The sequence below is a fragment of the Bubalus kerabau genome, chromosome 6 (assembly GCF_029407905.1).
Source record: "Bubalus kerabau isolate K-KA32 ecotype Philippines breed swamp buffalo chromosome 6, PCC_UOA_SB_1v2, whole genome shotgun sequence".
Taxonomy (NCBI): domain Eukaryota; kingdom Metazoa; phylum Chordata; class Mammalia; order Artiodactyla; family Bovidae; genus Bubalus; species Bubalus kerabau.
The window spans coordinates 2549820-2565488 of record NC_073629.1 but is presented as its reverse complement, the minus strand read 5'-3'; the positions used below and the strand labels follow the sequence as shown (position 1 = coordinate 2565488).

At 42.2% G+C, this 15669-nt stretch overlaps 1 protein-coding gene and 1 long non-coding RNA gene across 3 annotated transcripts in view; one reads left to right on the top strand and one right to left on the bottom strand.

Moving 5' to 3' along the window:
* Positions 1-13141, top strand: part of LOC129656558 (uncharacterized) — a 34584-nt gene extending 21443 nt beyond the window's left edge. Inside the window, exon 3 of the long non-coding RNA XR_008716384.1 lies at positions 13007-13141. This is a non-coding gene — a long non-coding RNA (uncharacterized LOC129656558). The remainder of the gene's footprint in view (positions 1-13006) is intronic.
* Positions 1-15669, bottom strand: part of ILDR2 (immunoglobulin like domain containing receptor 2) — a 67703-nt gene that overhangs the window by 27446 nt on the left and 24588 nt on the right. The window lies entirely within an intron of this gene.

The following is a 15669-nucleotide window of genomic DNA, read 5'->3' as shown; positions in this document are numbered from 1 at the left end:
TGAAAAGTTCATCAGGACCAGAGTACATTCCCAGGAAAATGAAGCATGGAGTGGGCCACTAGCTTAGCTGTTTTAGGTTTTGGCAAGAAGGGTTTCCTTCTTTCTATCTTCCTTCTTGTGCAGCTGACATGGTAAGAGCAGTCTGCTGCTTGCAAGGTCTCTTGGAAAGACAAGTAGGGGCCAAGTAGGTCACTGGAAAATAGCATCTTGAAGGAGAGTTCTCTGACTAGCCTTTGGCCTCAGCCTTCATGAAAGGCTGAGAGGTAACGGTAAAGCTTACATGTGGTCCAGTCCAGTTCCCTATGAGAGACACAGATATGGGGCTAAAGTCCAAGCAAGTGATGAAGAGCATCCATTGGTCTCATATGGAGTGTCTGTGGACAAATATTTCTTGGAAATCAACAAGGTAACAGACAGGTGGTCAAGGATTTGGGAATTTAGGATCTTAGACATCTCTTAAAGGAATAATTAGTATTAATTACCAGGCAACAGCCAATGATCAAAAAGTCAATATACTTTGCTTTTTATCAAGCCAGTTATCAGATACATAAGGTTTTTTTTTTTAATATGGACAATTAGCACTTCTAAACATATCTCTTATCATGTCTAGTAAAATGAGACATTTATTGTGTTTACTCTCTAGTTCTCAAGCCTACCAATGTTTTAAACATCCTTTTATGTGCTATAGCCCAAATCATTAATTACATTCATAATAGAAATGTTACCAATGATACAAGCTATTGATTTGTATACAGTTTCTCACAGAAAATTAGCTACGTGATAATCATTAACTATAAATATAAAATCATTAACTATAAAAAATTGAAGGAGGATATGGTGCTCACACCTGTTATATAGAGCATGTTCTATTGGAGAAAGTAGTGGACTGGGAATCAGGGTAATAAAGGCAGCTTTGCCAAGAGTTTACTTGCTGACCGTTAACAGGCAAATTCCTTCCTCTTTCTAGGATTCAGTTTTCTCATTAGTCAAGTAAAATATTTGAGGAAGAGATCCATAATAGGGAGACCTTACATCTTGGTTTGTCTAAGACAGTCCTGGTTTATGCCTGGTGTAATTATTAAGAACACCCCTTTTTAATTTCAAAGTCTTCTAATTTGGACAATTATTTATATGGTCACCCCATCCATAACATTTTCTACTCTCCAATCTGATACTTAGTGATTAGAGTTGCAAACTCAACTCTCCAGTAGGTAATGCAATCAAGTGCAGCTGCCCTTCTGTAGTACAACCAACAGCAGTTAAGGGTGTGGCAAACAGCATATGGTGTCTGTAGGGGCTGCTCCTACCCACCTCTAGACAATTGTTACCTCACAGAAATGTGTCTTCAAGGTTGCAAATCTTCCTATTTTTCAAGATTAGCCAGACCTCAGATTTTTATGTAAAAAATCCCGATTTTCAGATGTTGGCAACTGATTCATAAATTGTTAAAAAGCATTGGGCAAGCCATACAAAATATGTTTGGGGGCTATAAAACCTAGAGATCATGTGCTTGCAATCACTGAGGGATATATATGAAAGTGAAAGCCGCTCCAATGTGTCCTATTCTTTGTGACCTCACAGACTACACAGTCCATGGAATGTGGAGAAGGAGTATTTCCCTTCTCCAGAGGATCTTCCCAACCCAGGGATCAAACCCAGGTCTCCCACTTTGCAGGTGGACTCTTTACGAGCTGAGCCACAAGGGAAGCCCAAGAATACTGGAGTGGGTAGCCTATCCCTTCTCCAGCGCATCTTCCTGACCCAGGAATGGAACCAGGGTCTCCAGCATTGCAGGCAGATTCTTTACCAACTGTGCTATCAACACAGATATAATTATGATGGGTAAAACACAAAAGCTGGGTTTCCCCAGAGACTGTTTAAAACAACATCTTGATGGTGTTCTGACACTACTTGTACACACAGAATGTTAGTGAATATAAGCTCTAGGCACGATGTTCAAATTAAAATCTGAAAGCAACAGTATGACACACCAAACTGTTGGCCCTTATTTCTGGGGAACTGGAATGGGCATCATGAAGAACAATGAAGGGGCTTTCATTTTTTAGATTTTTTTTTATATGTGTAATTAAAAAACTTACAATAAGAAATATGGACAGGAGGTTCACAAAACTTGTCACTCCAACAGAGAGACATGCATCAGGCTTCTCATTCTCCCTGAAGCAACAGCCAAAAGCTGAAGTTCCAGAAGGCGGTAAAGCCTTCCCATAATGCACCCATGCAGTGTTAGACCCAGGGTGGTGTGAGTGACAGAATTTGGCAGTAAAGTGGGTAAAATTAAATGTCTTCAAAATTCAGAATATAGTAGGGGTTTGGGGATAGCTGATAATACCACTATGTTATGTCAATAGCAGAGAGAAGAGGGAGAGAGAGAAAAGCTCTCTGGCTTTTATACCATGACCTATATTTTCCTGGAGCTAAAGGCATTTTAAAAAGTGGATTTATACTGAAATCCTATATTTCTGAAAGTCATTTTGCTTTCAGCCTCTTGCTTAACAATTTCTAAGAAATGCTGTTGTCAGTTAGAAATGCTCTAACTTTTCTTCCCGTTCTCTTCTATTCTATCACATCCAATGAAGGTTTGATCTTTGAGAGTCCAAACAACTGCAGTAAATACATTCCAGATTTCCACCGCACTTTACTAACACTTGTGAATCACTGTCATTTTTCTAGGATTCAGTTAAGAGTGGCAATTAGAAGTTACTTTACTGTCTAAGAATAGGATAGAGAACAGACCTCACAAATAGAAGTCACCTTTACTCTTTTCAAACCCAGCTCAAGTTATGACTAGAAAATAGTTTTCATGTAAGCACTCAGTTTTCCCCAAACCTTGCAGAATCCAATATTTTAAAGAAACTTCCACATGAATAGACCAAATGAATCAAGCATACTAATAGTTTGTAATGCACATACGCATATGCCAGTATCATACCATACCATACCATCAGAAACTTCACAGCCCAAAACATTCACATATTTTGGGTTGAATGATGAGGGCAGAAAACAATCATTGTGAATAAAATAACTTACAGATTTTAACTATATAATTCCCCATTTCAGCCGTTCTCTGCCACTGACAACTTGAAGTTATCCCCAACTAAACTCTTGGTACATATTCCTGAGAACAAGTTCATTTTTGGAATGTCTCCAATTCATCCATTCAATCAATAAGGAAATGTGTATTTGTGCCAGGTGGAGACACAGAGAAGAAGACATGATCCCTATGCTTGAAAGTCACAGGCTTGCCCACGCAGCTTGTCCAACAGTGTGAGATTAAGAACTCAGCTTTACTTATCTGCTTCTGTGTCATATGACTTACCAAGGTCAAAGGACTATCTTCCTGCCAAATTCCATGTTTTCATCAGCTTTTGGGAGGCATTTTTGACATCAAGTTCCCCCTAGTCATGAGGCCTTCCCTCAGAGACACAGTCCCTGGCCTGGTTTCCCACTGTTCTCCTACCTGTGGCATTATTTTTGCATATTTACAACAGACCATGTCCTGGCAACATCTCCCCAAGGCTGGCCAGGTCCTCAGTGCAGGATGCACTTACTTTCTGTACTAAGATAACTAGCTAATGAACTTCTGCTTCTCTCAAATCCATAGCACACACAGTCTGCAAAACTCCAAAATATGTTCTGACAGAGTCCTCTAAGAATACTGCTCTGATAGGGTGCATCCTCCTCCATGCTCCTGATGACCACTGTACACACCTTCATGAGAACACATCTTGCCTGCAGTGATTCCTTTACATGTTCCTCCACTAGCAGGATGGAAACCCTTCTGGGGCAGGGCCTGTGTCTGTGCTGCATCCCTAAGAGCCTGGCACAAGAAGTCACCTTACCCATCAGGACCTTGAAGTTCTCCCAGCAGCAAGTCCCATTTTCTATGCTAAACGTCTGATTTACTGCTCACCATAGTGCCTTTTATCCATCCCAGATGGAAATGGGCCCTTAATGAGGATCTGAAGGAACTGCCCATTCATTCAGCACTATGCTATGTACTGGAGAATATTTAGCAGCTCTGGACTCAGGGCTCAATGTCAGGAAGATCTTCAGATCACTAAAATATCCCCCAATCCCATTGTGCCATCTCGGGGAACTGAAGCACCACCCTACCCCAGCCCTACAAGTTGAAAGCCACCAGGCTAGGGTATTTTCAAGGCAGTCATTACAGAGAGATTCAATATGCTCCCCAAATTGGTTTTTGTCTCTAGTCTTAAAACTTAAATCCAAGTTCTGTTCCAAGCCTTTGAAGTACAATGGAAGGTACAGAAATTCTAGATGTAGGACAAACTTATTTTCAGATTTTTAGATCTGCTACTTAATTACTTGACTAAGTAATTATAAGACACATTAATAAGTAATAATAAGACACATTATGTTATGCACTGGAACTTATGAAAAGGAAAAACAGTACTTCCTTTCGTCCATGTGATGCCAAAACTGCTGAATCTCCATCCATTTCTCTGAAATGTACTAACTTGGGAGTCCTCCTTGGGTTTGCCAATATATTATAAAATGAACCTTCTGTTCAGGATAATCTAGAATGTTTTTCTTCCCCAGATCCTTGAGGTTCCCTCCTTTCCCCTTCTGCTTAATGCACATCTGGGCTTCATCATACTTCCAAGCTTTCCTAAGATTCCCTGGATCCGTTTTCAGTGATGCACTGTATCCACCCCTATTGTCTCAGCTCCTAACCCTCCAGAATGTTTCTCTCCTAAGTCTCTGAGAAGAACAGATGTTTCTCTCTGGTCCTTTAAAGTGTAAAGTTGTTTCTATGACTATTTGGAATCCCCTCAAATTGGAAATTTCCCAAGGGCACACACATCTCTGTTTTTATTCTATATTCCCATGGCAACCATGCATTCAATATATACAGTTTATGATTATCCATCACAAATGTGGACATAGCTTCTCTTTTATATGTATTTTTAAACTATGTAAGCATTTCATGTGTGTATTTTTTCTCTTCTTGTCCCTTTCATTTTAGTTCACTTCAAATTATAGGGAGTAATTCTGACATTGAATTCTCTCCACAAAATGACTAGTATCAGACCATCTGCAATTAACTGTTAATAAATGCTTCAGGCTTTTTTGGCAGTGGTTGTAAGCTTAGCCTAAGGCACTGACTTCTATTCACACAGAATTCTAGAATCAATACAATTGATTATATTGATTGAATCAATACAGTCAATACAATTCTAGAATTGTATTGCTAGAAAGGATTTCAGAGGTCATCTAATCCATAATCCATTTCATATTTTCAAGAACCTGAGGCTCAGAGAGCTTAAGATCTTACCCAAAATCACACAGCTGACTAATAATCAACCAGGAGTAGAACCTGGGTCTACTCACACGTATTCTTGTATCTTTCCCAATATCTCACTCCACCTCAAGCTTTGCTTATTCTAAATTTAGAAATGTTAGAAATGTGAAGCATTTCTAGTCTTTGCAATGAGCAATGCAGAAATCTGTGTTTGTGGCATTATTGCTCTACCTACATACCTCAAGTATAATTTTTGGATAGGAGATGGTTAACAATTCAACACCTTTTAAAGTTGTGACCAGAAAATGATTACTGAATACATAACACAGTATGAGCTAATTAAAAGGTATTCACTGTGCGCTACAAACTACTAAAAGTAATAATAAAAATGATTGTGAAGCACTCTGCCTTTGCGAAGTGCTATAGTGATCCAACTCTCTAGTCTTAGAGTGAACAGATGCAAAGGTATTATTAGTAATATAACATGCTCAACTTGGCATGAGATGAAAAGCTGAAGACAGGTAGATTTGACTCCAAAATGACACAGAGGAGGGTGGGATTTAAGGGAAGAACGAAACTGAGTTTCTTGGTGCCCAGTGTGATTTCCTGAGCTCACTGTGCTCCATCCATCAGACCAGCACAGATACCACAGATGCAAAGGTATCAAAATGGCTAGTTTCCTTAACCAAAAAAGCCCAGGAGGTCCGAGGCTGACCGCAGGGGCACACAGCTTGATAGGCCTTAGATGGTCAGAGCTCTGCCCTTTCCTCCATGGCCAGCCCCCTCTCAGTGCGAGGGGCTTGAGCGTGGGGCATTTCCCAGAGCAAACTCAGAGGCACTATCCCCCTGTGAACGAAAACCGGCAGACTCGAATAGCAGCAGCTGGCTCTGGAGAAAAATGCCGTCACTGTCTCCTGACCGGCTTTCAAGGGCTGCCATTCTTTCTTTCCAGAGCTGAGCCGATTTTCGGCGACGCCCACTGTCCCGCGGGCCCCCAGTGCCTCCCGTCCGCCGGCCCCGTCCCCGCCCTCACGCGCACCAGCTTAGCGCGTTTGCCGCCGCCCGGGTGCACCGACTACAATGCGCCAGGCGAGCTGACCCAGCTGCCCGGCTCCCGCCCGGGTAACCACGGCAACCGCGGGCTTCAGGAATGCGCACTAATTGAAGGCCCAGTTTCCTCCCACAGTGATGAGCAACAAGTGAAGCAAAAACAGTGAGGCGGGATACAGGCTTCGACGGAGGAAGGGGGGAGGGGAGGCAGTCACAGCTCGGGCTGGGTGGTTGTGGGGGAGGGGAGGGCAATGAGTGCCTTCAGGACTTCGTTTGTTCTCTTAACAACCCAGGGCAGTGAAGAGCCTAAACGTCCTTCACCCTTCAGAAACCTTCGCACACATTTTTCAGTGAACAAGTAGTACCGCAAACCACCACCTCTTTGCTTGCTTCTAGTAAATGAATGGAGATGTACACAGCCCTGTAAAAGTGAAAGTGTTAGTTGCTCAGTGGTCTCAGACTCTTGGTGACTGCATGGGCTGTAGCCCACCAGGCTCCTCCATTCATGGAATTCTCCAGGCAAGAATACTGGAGGGAGTTGTCATTCCCTTCTCCAGGGGATCTTCCCGACCCAGGGTCTCCTGCATTGGCAGGAGCTACCAGGGAAGCTGGTGCACATCCACAGGCTCCCTAATTAGAATGCCTGCTAACATTTTGGGGTCAGCAGGTGAAGGTGAGTTGAAACTAATTTGCTCCCAGCTTCTCTGGCTCTTCTGTTCTCTATAATTAAAACAAACAAACAAACAAACAAAAGAAACACCTTCCAGGTGATCATCTCTAGAGATGGGGTGATCATCACACCCATATGCCTGTTGTCTTGATATAAATTATTTAAAGTCTCCCCTTTTCACTCTCAACCTAATTGGGACAAGAAATTATAAGGTTGTCCTATCTAAAGTCTTTCCAAGTCCATCCAGATCCTAATCCAAGTCTTAGGTGTTCCCAAACCCTTCTAGCCTTCATCGAGTGGCCTGTATGACCTAATCCTTGTATGTAGGTCAGGTAGCAAACACTGTGTAATTAACGAGAAACAGGGGCTTTCAACAGCTACCAAAACATAGCAACCACAAGATTGCATGCTGGGACAGAATACCCTGAAACCCACTAGCAGGAAGATTCCCACGGGGTTGATTAGGGTCACCACTGCACAGCACTGCACAGATGTCATCGGGAAAAACATGAACCTATTAGTAACAGGATCGCCGATTCAGATGGCTCATTAAAGCCTCTGCCTATGGAACAGGCTAAAGGAAAATCGGCTCTCTAGGATGAGTCCCAGAACACAGAATTCCCTTAGAGGGTTCCCTCAGATGAGGGGTGCTACTGCTGCTGCTAAGTCGCTCCAGTCGTGTCCGACTCTGTGCGACCCCATAGATGGCAGCCCACCAGGCTCCCTGATCCCTGGGATTCTCCAGGCAAGAACGCTGGATGAGGGGTGGCACACTGCAAACTAGACGTGGGGGATGGCAAGAAGTAGAAGGAAACTGACGTTTTGTCATTGCTGTTTAGTCGTTCACTTGTGTCCGACTCTTGGATGACCCCCAGTCTGTAGCTTGCCAGGCTCTTCTGTCCATGGGCTTTCCCAGGCAAGAATACTGGAGTGAATCACCATTTCCTTCTCCAGGGGATCTTCCCAACCCAAGGATCAAACTTCCCAACCCAAGTCTCCTGCATAGCAGGCGGACTCTTTACTGTTGAGCCACCAGGGAAGCCCCGAACTGACATTTACTGAGTTTGTGTTCTGTGCTATTTAATCCTCACAATAGGTTTTCCATGTTAACTTTTGTTTTTCCTCCCTCATTTTTACAGATAAGGAACCATGACTCATAAACTTTGAGTTATTAAAGGTTATATGGCTGCACGGAGTCCACATAAATGTGACCCCCCCCCCCACAGCCCATGCTCTTCACAGTGGACCTTATCCAGTATCCAGATTGACCTTTGATCAAGATCAGGGTTTTGCAACCTTGGCACTATTCACATGTGGGGACAGATAATCCTTTGTTGGAGGTGGGAGGGCTGTTCTGTGCATTGTGGGATATTCAGCAGTCTCCTTGGCTTCTACCTGCTAGATGCCATAGTATCCCACAAGCTGTGGCAACCAAAGTGTTTCCAAATATTGCCAAATATCTTCTGGGGGGCAAAAGTGGCCCCTCTTGTGAATCAGTAGCCTAGATATTTAATATCAATACACTTTTTAACTTTTCTTGTATTATTCTCTCATTGCCTCAGAAATATAATACTTATCTTTATCAAAAGATGGTAATTTATATAGGGACAGAACAGTGCCTTTTATTTATTTTGTATCCTCCTTGTGTTAGGGACATAGTATGCAAACAAGACTGGTTAAAAGTTAAATCATAATGCAAATACAAGTCACACTTGAAGCAAAACTGACTCCATTCCATGATGCCCATCAAAGAACAAGGCTGTGATTATGCAGTAGAGAGGCGTGAAGGCTATCAGAGGCTTCTTGCAAAGAGTGAAAGGCATGATCCTCAGTCATTGGAGCAACCACAAACCCCACTGCACTCCTCAGATGGTAGAAGGCTCACTGACAGCCATTAAACAGAATCGACTTCTTATTGATGCCTGGCTGATTTTTCTGCCTCTTCCTTCTTCCCCACTCCTTCAACACATTACTCTGGTTCTTCTCAAAACCAAGATCAACAGAGGCATGTAGGTAAGCTCAGGGCAGAGTAGGCCAGAATTACGAGAAAGGGCAGGGAGTAAAGCCAGTGGGTCTGGGGCCTAAAAAGCTCTCTCCCGATATTAGTTCTGTGTCTCTGCTTTCATGGCAGCCTGTGCAGTTATTTCGACTCTTCTGGAAATCTGAAGATGGATAGGATAGGTCCACCTTCCAAGAGGAATCAACTCCACTTTAAGTCTTTCATCTGAAACCAAGATAGCTGAAATATAATCGAGTCTACAAATGAAAATGTAGGAACAGCCCAAATGGAAGATGTTCCAAAGGAGTAACCTCCAGATTTATGGCTAGAGTGTGGCTGTAATTAATTCCTTCTCTCCTTTTGGCCAGGAGTAAACTTTTCTTCTCCTCCAATTCTTTTCTCCTCTTCCTCTGTTTGTAAATCTTAGAGAGAAACAGCAGCAGCCACTCTCAGAGATCAAAGTTTTAGCAGGCAACAAAGACCTCTGAGGAGTCTGTTGCCATGGGAACTCTCTGAGCTGAAGCCCTTCTAATCGGCAAATCTCCTTGGTTAGCAGCACCGGCTGGCAGCGAGGAAGAGAAGGGGGAGGGGGAGTCTTGGCAACAAGTAATCTTTCTAAATAGCCAGAACTAATGGGGGGGGGGGGCGGTGGTTAGTACAACGGGATTCAAATTGAGGCAGCGCTGACAGAGGGGTGTGTGCCTGAATATTTCTGCACAGTCATAGAAACAGATTCCTATCAAAAATCCCTAAAGTGGATCACTAGTTCAGAGATGTCCCTCCATAGAATTCCCTGATTTTTCATTATGCTCTTAATGGCTTTTTAATGCTAGTAGGCCAAAAAGTTGATTTTAGATCCGAATAACAATTTCAGAGTCTTTTCCAATGACTCAACTCTTCGCATGAGGTGGCCAAAGTACTGGAGTTTTAGCTTGAGCATCATTCCTTCCAAAGAAATCCCAGGGCTGATCTCCTTCAGAATGGACTGGTTGGATCTCCTTGCAGTCCAAGGGACTCTCAAGAGTCTTCTCCAACACCGCAGTTCAAAAGCATCAATTCTTTGGCGCTCAGCTTTCTTCACAATCCAACTCTCACATCCATACATGACCACTGGAAAAACCATAGCCTTGACTAGACAGAGCTTTGTTGGCAAAGTAATGTCTCTGCTTTTCAATGTGCTATCTAGGTTGGTCATAACTTTTCTTCCAAGGAGTAAGCGTCTTTTAATTTCATGGCTGCTGTCACCATCTGCAGTGATTTGGGAGCCCAAAAAATAGTCTGTTTCCACTGTTTCCCCATCTATTTCCCATAAAGTGATGGGACCAGACGCCATGATCTTCATTTTCTGAATGTTGAGTTTTAAGCCAACTTTTTCACTCTCCTCTTTCACCTTCATCAAGAGGCTTTTTAGTTCCTCTTCACTTTCTGCCATAAGGGATTGGGGGCAGGAGGAGAAGGGGACAACAGAGGATGAGATGGCTGGATGGCATCACCGACTCGATGGACGTGAGTCTGAGTGAACTCCGGTAGTTGGTGATGGACAGGGAGGCCTGGCATGCTGTGATTCATGGGGTCGCAAAGAGTCGGACACGACTGTGCGACTGAACTGAACTGAACAATTTCAGGCACGGTATTGTGAATAATTTGATTTTTAAAAAATTTAATGCATGCCTGTTTCTCCACCTCTTGTCAAGGTAATATAAATCAGGATAAATCACAGGAGGAGATGGAAGGAAAAATAGAAGCATGACAGGAAAACATAGGTAATTCTGCTGCATTACCTTCACAGGGAAGAAGCAATTCCAACTTAGTGCCTACTCACAAGGACCTGCTGGGAGCAAGCCTATTTCTGGCCTCCTGGAATAGCATTGCATTTGGCCTAAAAAGAAGCAGAAATTGATGAATTCCACAAAATATTAACAGTGTGTGTTTTTGCCTGCCTGGCATTCTTTTCTTCTTCATTTGGAAACAAATGTCCAATTTCTCTTTATGAAGCTACTCCTTTTCCCTTCAATTCATATGGTTCATTTGGGGCTGGTGGTACCCTATGTTCCTCTCAGAATGCACAGCCCACCCCCAACAATAGGACTTTTGCCACACTATGGAGAGAGGCGGTTTATCCTCCTGAGATCAAAGGTGTTAAAGATCTGCTAGGGGTCACATTTGGAGACAGCGTGCTGGAGAATGAATCTAACACAGAGGAGATGGTGATATTTAAAACATAATCTGAACACTGGAACTCAACCATGCTTGAAGTTAGGAATACCCCTGGACTTACTGGTTACAGTAAAGAGTCTGCCTGCAGTGCTGGAGACCCCAGTTTGATCCCTGGGTCAGGAAGATCCCGTGGAGAAGGAAACAGCAACCCACTCCAGTATTCTTGCCTGGAGAATCTCATGGATGGAAGAGCCTGGCAGGCTACAGTCCATGGGGTCGCAAAGAGTCGGACACGACTGAGCAACTTCACTTTCACTTTACTGGTTACCTAAGCCAAAAAGTTCCCCTAAGCCAGTTTGAGCATCTGTCCCTTGCAATTAAAAGAGTTCTGAAGAACACAATAGTTAGCTCTGAGTGGTGAATTTTTTAAAAGAGATTTTCTTCTCGTGTTTTCTGTTTTGTTTGGTTTTTATAATAAAGAGGTATCACTTTTCCTAAAATAGAAGCAGTAATAAACAAAACAGGACAGCAGTATTTGGGCATCCCCTATATAGAGAGTTAATTCTGCAATTTGTGGATATTTTAGATAAAGTCAAAATTATAGAAAGGATGCTAAAGCCATCTTGTTTATCCTGATAACCTGGACAAGAGAACCTGTTCCATGCTGAAACATGCTCATGAAACAGGCTCATGTCGTTATTCTTTTCTCAGTCCAGAGGCACAAGTGTTCATTGCGCCATATTTTTACTGGGGCCCTTTCCCTCCTTTTTTTTTTTGGCCCTTAAAAAACAAGCTATCACATGAGACATCAGAGAGAAGGGGTCAGGCCCTTACCTTGTGCATAGAAAGAAATAAGAACAAGGCGAGCTGCCTTTAGATTTTAAAATAGCAACTTCCCTACTTGAGGCTTCCTGAATGGTGAAGTCCTTTTCCTGCCAGCTGGAGTTGCCCGGGGGAACTTTATTCCTATCCAAACAGTGGCATGGTTCCAGGTTATAAACAGATTGTTCCTGATCCTAGACCAATGTCTAATCTCAGGGTGGCAGATTTTCTGGACACTTCCACCTTCTGTAACTGTCTGCTGGCATGGCTCTATGACCCCAAACATCTATCTAAATATTTCTAAGGTACCTGTCACTATCATCTCAAAGCACCCTAAACACCACGTGCATTTCTTCAGAATGACTCTACCTTCTGAATCATCAAAAAGAGATTTAAAAGTGTTCAGTATAGTGTTTGAGTTTAATGGTGAATCAGTGGTTATCCTCACATTTCTCTAAATCACATCTTCGGATATTTCTGAACCTCTGAAAGAAGCATCAGCTGCAATTCATAGATAGTTAAGATGTATGGGGAAAAGAAGGTAGGTCATACTCAGTGGGGGAGGTAAGCAGTATAGACAAGGACAACTATGTCTTTGAAGTGAGGTTAATGATTATAGGCAGTTTCACTGAGAAATGAAATGAAGTACTAAAGCAACTCTGGGCCAAGTAAAAACCATTACCTAAAGCAGCAGTTACATTTTTGAAAACATGATTGATGCCAGGAAGCAGTCTATAGCTTTGTAATATAGACAGGTTGTGTGGTATTGTGGCTTCAACCATACTTCCTGGTGGTTCTATCACTAGGAAAAATTTAAATACCTAGATAAAGAATCATGACCAATGAGATTAAATTATGTTATATCTCACTTGAGACTGTAAACACTTATTGTATTAACACTTCATAAGTCAACAAATACATACTCAGCATTGACTAATATTTAAGAGGTACAAAGTAAGTATTAGTTACAGATTCTGCCCATTTGTCATTTAAAAAAACATTCACTTAAATGTCTTTATTCTAGAAACTCTGCAAACCAATGCAAATAGATGACTGAGAACTGGTCCTGGCCATTGAAGAGCTCGTGTTCCGATCTGCTGAGAAGGGTCCGGTGTTGTAAGGGAAATTAAGGCGGATACACACGCGGTACCAGTGTCGCTGCTCACATGATGCCAAACCAGAATAGAAGACTGAAAAGGTTCTGTCCTTGGCCCTTTTCACTTTATATAATCTTTTTGGGTGACTCATCTATTCTTTCATGGTTGTGACTATCATTGATGACTCTCAAATCTATTATCTCTAATCCCTGTTTTTCCACTTCATTCCAGACCATATTTCTAATTGTCATCAAGACATCTCACATTCCATGTATTAAGAACCAAACTCATTTTCCAGCCTCTCCAACCTGGTTTCCAATCTGTAGCCTCTCTCTTGGTTGACAGAACAGTTGGCTCCCCGATTAACTATAAATCATGGTGTCCTTTTGACTCATCCCTGTCTCTCAATATCCACCACTTCCCTCTCAGAAATGTTTCCATGCTGTCTGTTCTCAGTTCATTACTCTGGTTCAGAATCTCATGGCCTTTCACCCATGCTGCTGCAGTGCCCCGTAACCGACCCCTCTGTTCTAGTACTCCTCTCTAATGTACTGTCTACCCTGCTACTACTATTCTGATCCTCAAATCTAATTTCATTCCTCTGTGATGGCTTCTTCCCTGGCTCCTCAAAGGCTTCAGATGGAACACAAAGTTCTTAGTCTGACATATAAGACACTTCATAATCTTGCTCCATTAACTTTTCCAACTTTACCTTTGTGAGTATAATGAAAAAAACAAATTCTCCTTAACTTTGCCTCTGATTTATCCCTTTAACTATCTCCCTTACTAATTGGTCATCTGAAATTCTACAGTTTTCTATTCCTCATGCTGTGATTATCCTCTAAGAAGAGCTCGTTTCAGTTCCTACAAGCCTCTATCAAGTTTATTCTTATTCTTGTGGAATCAGTTCTTTTAACACTGACCTACCACAAAAGACCACAGTGCATTCCCTCTGGCTTCCTTTTGAGTGAATGCTATCCTGTATGTTCTTGTAACCAACTTGTAACCCTTTTATCTCTGTCATGAGGACTGAATTACCAGGAAGTCATTTTCTCCCTTTATCAGAGTAGTCACATCACTCATATTCATCTACTTTTTAAACCAATAATTTTAAATTTGAAATAAAGCTCAAAAATAAGTGAGTTGAACACCTTTTACTATAAATACCTGATACAGTAACTCAAAAGAAATTTTCCACCTTCTTAAGGACATAGAAATTAATACTCCTAAGAACACTGCATCTTCAGATGCCTCTCCGATTGTTAACAGTTCTTTCTTTATCCTGAGACAGACTCCTTCCCTTTGTAACTTCCACTCCTGGCTCTAGTTTTACCTAGCTACAATGGGTAAGTTTCCAATCTTCCTACACAATTTCACTTCAGATATCTGGAGAGGCTTCGCATGCTCCCTTTCCCAAGTCCTCTTTCATAAGACCGAATCCTCCCAGTTCCTCTAACTATTCCTCATAATAAGTTCAGTGACTATAAGTGGCTCATGACGGTTGTAGTCAGCAAACTGTGGACCATTATCTTCCTACCGAGGTCTTTATCTCCTAGAGGTTGACTTCAGAAACAGGTTGCTCTCTTGGTCTCACATAAAAAGAATACCTCATGAACAGGCCTGCAGGATATAACCACTAAATAATTAGAATTTTAAAAACTGTGACAATATTTTGAAAAATTCCATAATGGGGTGTCAAGACCAAGAAGATGCAGAATGTTGCATTTGGAAAGTAAATACCACATTCAGGAAATTCTCCTAGATTTCAAACTAACACCTTTAATTAACTAACACAACCAGTGTTGCCCTAAAATGTTTACATGGCAAATTTACCGTGCTTTGAACATTTCTAATTAATGCGGGATACAGGCTTCCCCAGTGGCTCAGTGGAAAAGAAATCTGCCTGCAATGCAGGAGACGCAATAGGAGTCACGGGTTTGATCCCTGGGTCGGGAAGATCCCCTGGAGAAAGAAAGGGCAACAGACTGCAGTATTCTTCTCTGGGAAATTTCATGGGCAGAGGAGCCTGGTAGGCTACGGTCCCTGGGGTTGCAAAAGAGTCAGACACAATTTAGCAACTAAACAACAACAACAGCAGAATTATGTGTTTCTCCTCCCTAAGAACTCCACTGTGTATCTGTTTATGTCACAAATGTGCTGCTTCTATCTGATTTGCAGCATCCACATTTGGCCTTTCTGATCCCTTTTTAGGATAACACTAATTTTTCTTATCTTTTCTCCCATCATTGCTGACCCTTTTCATCTGAGCCTTCCTTTCACCCCCCTGTTGGTCCTGAGGATAGCATCTTTGCCCAAGTTACTATGTTTCAATCCAGAAGAATGCCCTTCATATGCTTCAGCACATCCTCTAATGACAAGGCTTTCACTCTATTTATTTCCCCACATTTGCAGAACGGGGACCAAATTATTTCAAGTGGTTTTTACCTGGCCTCCTTTTCCTGCACAAGCAATTACTTTGCTGCAAATGGTTGCACTGGTCAAATAACTTGTGTTCACAATTAGCTAATTGCAGGCTCAATGAGCCACTTGTTCCTTCAAACTTGACCATTAGAGTTGTGTTATTAGGCAG